Source organism: Asterias amurensis, chromosome 10 (genome assembly GCF_032118995.1).
Source record: "Asterias amurensis chromosome 10, ASM3211899v1".
Classification (NCBI taxonomy): domain Eukaryota; kingdom Metazoa; phylum Echinodermata; class Asteroidea; order Forcipulatida; family Asteriidae; genus Asterias; species Asterias amurensis.
This window is the reverse complement of record NC_092657.1, coordinates 20,386,043-20,392,121: the sequence shown is the minus strand read 5'-3', so window position 1 is coordinate 20,392,121 and position 6,079 is coordinate 20,386,043.

The following is a 6,079-nucleotide window of genomic DNA, read 5'->3' as shown; positions in this document are numbered from 1 at the left end:
GCCCCCCCCCCCCAAAAAAAAAAAAAAAAACTCTCTTCAAACCGTTTAAAGGCAGAGTGGACACTATATAGACCAGTCTTCTCACTTGGTTTATCTCAACATACATACAATTACTAACCTAAGAAAATTTGAGCTCAATCGGTCATCAAAGTTGCGAGATAATAATAAAAGACGAAAATACCCTGTCACGCGAAGTTGCGTGCGTTTAGATGGTTGATTTCGACACCTCAAGTGCTAAATCTGTGGTCTCGAAATCAAATTCGTGGAAAATTACTTCACTCTTGAAAACTATGGCACTTCAGAGGGAGCCGTTTCTCACAATATTTCATACTATCAACCTCTCCCCATTACTCGTCACCAAGGAAGGTTTTATGCTAATAATTATTTTGAATAATTACCAATAGTGTCTACTGCCTTTAATATAAAGGGACATTGTGCTTTGTAGTAGAAAAATTACCCAAATCCTTTATGTTGTGTTAATGATTAGCTTATTTTATAAGCAGATTTTCATGTATTTATGTTTAGGTAGTTAATGGGAACTTTAATAATAACTTATTTAAAGACACTGGGCACTATTGGTAATTGTAAGCTAAATACCAGTCTCCTCACTTGGTGTATCTAAAGATATGCATCAAACCTGTAAAAATTTGAGCTTGATTGGTCGTCGGAGTTGCGAGATAACTATGAAAGAAAACACAATGTGCTTTTAGATGCGACCTTATTCTAAACTTGAGGTATTTAAATCAAATTTGTGGAAATAACTTCTTTCTCGAAAACAACGTCACTTCAGAGTAAGCCGTTTCTCACATTTTTTATAATAGTAGGGTCATATCTTTGGATTCCGTGACCATTTTTTTGCTACCTTTTTTTCTCGATGGATTTGACTTCAGGAACCATTTAAAAGGAAAATTAGCTCCTATGAACCTCTGAAATGTGATAGGAACTTTTTTTATTGCGCAATATTCAAAATGGCCGCCGACGCCATCTTGAAAAACATAAATTGTAATAGCTCTGGCACCAGATGACCTAGATGGACAAAGGAGATGTCCTTTTCCACTATATCTGACATGACAAATACACTGGAGTGGTAATTGTAAGGTTTGGGGGCCATCTTGACCTCTAAATCCAATATGGCCACCGGAAGCCATCTTGAAAAACATAACTTTAATTAGCTCTGGCACAAAGATGACCTATATAGACGGACAAAGGAGATATCCTTTTCCACTATATCTGGCATGGGCCATGGCAAATACACTGAAGTGGTTATTGTAAGGTTTGGGGACCATCTTGACCTCGAAATCCAATATGGCCGCCGACGCCATCTTGAAAAACAAAACTTTCATTAGCTCTGGCACGAGATGACCTAGAAGGACAAAGGAGATATCCTTTTCCACTAGATCTGGCATGGCAAATACACTGGAGTGTTAATTGTAAGGGACCATTTTGACCTCGAAATCCAATATGGCCACCGAACGCCATCTTCAAAATTTGAAATGTGAAAGCTGTGGCACAAGAAGAGCTATAAAAACAAATAGTGTGTCATTTCCCACTGTTTCTGGCATTACAAATTAATTTTTAAATGTTTTTCATAGTTCTGGAGTCATCCTTACCTCTAAATCCAAGATTCACATCATAGCAGCTTCACTATCACAACCTATCTCACTTTTCACTTACGCTACCGCTATCACTGTTGTCATGTGTCTGCGGGTTTGTTGGTAGGGACATGGATCAGGGAATGGGGGCTTAGTATAACGGATTGGCAGACAAGCCATTTGCAAGATGCAACCCATGGCCTATTGGTGAGGGGGTGACTTCTTAACTTAATAAGTATGCACGCTCCAAGTGTGGACAGAGACTGTCCAAGTCAGGCACAAGCCAAATAGTGCTCTTTTTCCTGCACTCTTCACTTGGCAGCTCGGACTTCTCCCAGGGCCTTGCTTTTACAATCGCCATACACGTATGACAAATTGCTCCAAATTGCTGATAATCTTTTGTGTCACAGGGAGCTGTTTAATACTGCTAGCAGGTCTTGTGCCTCTTTGGAATTTTCAACCCGATTGATCCATAGAAACCAGAGTTATCGTCACACCCAAAGAACATAAAGTGGTATGATGGAAGTGGCCATTGCCACATCTCACTAACACCGGGCACCGATTAGTTGATGTTTGCGTTATACACACACATGAGCTCTGATGTATTCTGAGAAACATATGCCACTTGTACAAAGTTGTCATGATCTTAGTATCAAAAATGACTGCTTCTGAGTAGCCATCAGAACAAAGCACAATGTACATGGTGAATATGGCAGTGTCTGCCTCTGCATGGGCACAATATTAAGCTCTGGCATCAGACTGCCTGCGAGATTCTTAGCAGTGCTGCCTACTATACACGTAGATTATCTCAATACTGGTTGACTCTGCTGTTCTCAGGAAAGCTTCTTGGAGGAAAACTTGAAGGCGGATCTTGCCTTGTTCTCACGTGTGCTCAGGAGAGCATGGAAATCTTCTGATTTCATGAAAACATTGCTGATTGGCAGTTTGTCTTCAGTGGTAGGAATGGTCAAGCGCCATATGAGGCCCATATCGATGATCTATGTGAATACATCAGGCTCTGGAATGGCAATCGAAGTGAGATTTTTCGGGAGCTTGCTTTTCTGTGTCTTACGCATGGTTCCATTGACGTTGAAGATTGCAAGGCACAACACGATGCTGCAGGATGTCTTCAAGATTGGGCACCACTCGTTTCGACCAGCCAGAGAACAGAGGCCAAAGCTTTACACTCCATTTCCTCCATCCTTACTGCAATTCTCGAGTTGAAAAGTTCTGATGCTTGCTATTTCGAGTCTTTGAAAGGAGTTGCTTTTCATTGTTTGGAATTGCCAGTCATCCAGATTTCAGCTTAGATATCAGCTTAGAGCCCTTATTCATTGTTGGCTCTATCCAAATGTCAAGGGCGACACATGAAAGGTTTTCCAATCATTGAGTGCGCAACATACCATATTCCTTGAACGCAGCCTGGTCTTCAGGAAGGGTATCAAGTACTGCCGTAAAATCGAGAAGATGCCGACCATACGTGTCATTGTCATAGATTCACATCCATGGAAGCATGAGGTTGAGTGAAGACTTGAACTCGTAAAATCGGGAAGATGCCGACCATACGTGTCATTGTCATAGATTCACATCCATGGAAGCATGAGGTCGAGTGAAGACTTGAACTCTGTCCAGTTGCTCGTTTTGAGTCAGAATCTCCACCATTTCCATGAAGGAAATCCAGTATTCTGCTTGTTGGGAACCCTCAAAGTCCTTGAAGAGAGTGTCAACTACAATCATGTAGGTCAATCAGATCAGCATTGTACTTAAGTTCATCATGTGAATCTGAAAGTTCTTGAACACTGTTTGAAAGTCGGAGCTTAGCAAGAAAGCCTCAATACGCTTAGCAAATACGCTTCAAGTTATGTGTTTTTGTCCTGGCATGACGGAACAGTCTCGTAGTAGAGTTATACAGGCACGAACCCGCTCTTTTCCCACGAAGGGCCCGAATAACAGAACAATCTGCAATGACACCCGCTGCAACCAAAACATCTAAGATGCCAGATCCCTTTAAACCTCTTGAATATAGCGTAGATGAGTGACATTGATGTGGAAAGGTCCCGTGAAAGGTATGATTTTGTGGAAAGTTTACAGGATGGTCACCAACAATTATTGCGAAAGGCATATTTTTCTCTTTGATTGGCTTTCCAAGTTTACACATCACATCAAATAAATCGTCTTAACAAGTGGGTTGGGGTAAGTCGTATGAAATTGCTCGACTTTCCTCTGGTTTTGACATGTTGGCTGAAGCCCTGAAAACCCTGGCACAGTCTGTTCTTCTGGTTTAGGTCTCACTTGGTCATCTTTGGCCCTGGGCCAATGCAAGGATTACACAGCGAGTTTTTTGCCCGTATGTATCGAGAGTGCTTGAATCAGTTAAAATCAGTTGTAATGCCAGAAATAGTGGACAATTACACCATATTTGTTTGTACAGCTCTTCTTGTGCCTGAGCTATTACAATTCATAATTTGTAAGATGGTGACAGCGGCCATCTTGGATTTGGGGTTTAGGATGATCCCCACTCTCTACAATAACCGTTCCAGTAGACTTGTAATGCCAAATTTAGTGGAAAATGACATATCTTTTGTCTGTCTAGGTCATCTGGTGCGATAGCTAATGAAAGTTATGTTTTTTAAGATGCCATCCGACGGCCATATTGGATTTCGAGGTCAAGATGGTCCCCAAACCTTACAATAACCACTCCAGTGTCTTTGCCATGCCAGATATAGTGGAAAAGGATATCTCCTTTGTCCGTCTAGGTCATCTGGTGCCAGAGCTAATAAAAGTTATGGTTTTCAAGATGGCGTCCGGCGGCCATATTGGATTTAGAGGTCAAGGGGGTCCCTAAACCTAACAATAACCACTCCAGTGTATTTGTCATGCCAGATATAGTGGAAAAGGACATCTCCTTTGTCCATCTAGGTCATCTGGTGCCAGAGCTATTACAATTTATGTTTTTCAAGATGGCGTCGGCGGCCATATTGGATTTAGAAGTCAAGATGGCCCCCAAACCTTACAATTACCACTCCAGTGTATTTGTCATGTCAGATATAGTGGAAAAGGACATCTCCTTTGTCCATCTAGGTCATCTGGTGCCAGAGCTATTACAATTTATGTTTTTCAAGATGGCGTCGGCGGCCATTTTGAATATTGCGCAATAAAAAAAGTTCCTATCACATTTCAGAGGTTCATAGGAGCTAATTTTCCTTTTAAATGGTTCCTGAAGTCAAATCCATCGAGAAAAAAAGGTAGCAAAAAAATGGTCACGGAATCCAAAGATATGACCCTACTATAATATCAACAGCAGCTCCCCATTGCTCGTTACCAAGTAAAGTTTTATGTTAATAACTATTTTGTCTAATTACCAATAGCGTCCACTGCCTTCAAAGCCATTAAACACTTTCGGCATAGAAAAACAAAAAAAGTTCACACATTTACAAATAACTTAGTACAGGGTTTACAGAAGGTAATGGTGAAAGACTTTTCTTGAAATAGTTATTTCATGAAGCTTTTTCGAGAAAACCTTAAAACAATTATCAATTTTCGTTGTCGAGAATTACGGATTTATTTTAAACACATGTCATGACACGGCAAAACGTGCGGAAACAAGGGTGGGTCTTCCCCGTTATGTTCTCCTGACTCTGATGACTGATTGCACCGCAATTTGCATAGGTATGTTATTTTATATTTTAAGTTGTGATACACCAAGTGTGGGCTTATGGACAATACTGTTACCGAAAGTGTCCAATGGCTATAATGTAAGGAACTTTGTGTTTTATGGTAAAAAAGTAACCAAATTCTTGAATATGTTGTGTTAATGATTAGCTTCTTTTATAAGCAGATTTTCATGTATTAATGTAAGGTAGATAAATGAGAAATATATTGATAAGTGAATCAATGTGTGTTGAAGAGGTTTTCAACTAGTGGTTTAAACCCAACGAGGCCTGGTTTTTGATAATTTACCTCGACGGAATTTCACCGAGACGAAGTCGAGTTAAGTTATCAAGAACCATGCCTCGGCGGGTTCAGACCTCTAGTTGAACACGATTCAACACACTTTGATTCCCGTTAGTATTTATGAATTATTATTTATTATCAGTGGACATAATAATATTCAACATTTATTTCTAGCGCTCTGATATTTGATTATAACCCTGGTCAAGTACTTTAAGCAGAACAAATATTTAACTGCTTAGCAGCAACGACCAGAGTACCACTCACAGATTGTTCAATTGACGTTAGCTTAGCCGATAACCTTATTTTGGTAAGCGTGTTCCGTAAAGATTGGCTTAATTATTGTGTTTTAGCAAGCTGTGAGTTGGCATATATGCGAATGCATGCAGACATTGAAGGTAATTAACTAATAAATTAAACAATAAATAATCTTAAAACTTCAAAAGAATAAGACAACTTTGTGAAACAAAGAAATCAGTTTCCCTTTCTGCTAAAGTAGTACAGCGTCTGTTTACTTTTGTTTATGTTTTTAAAAA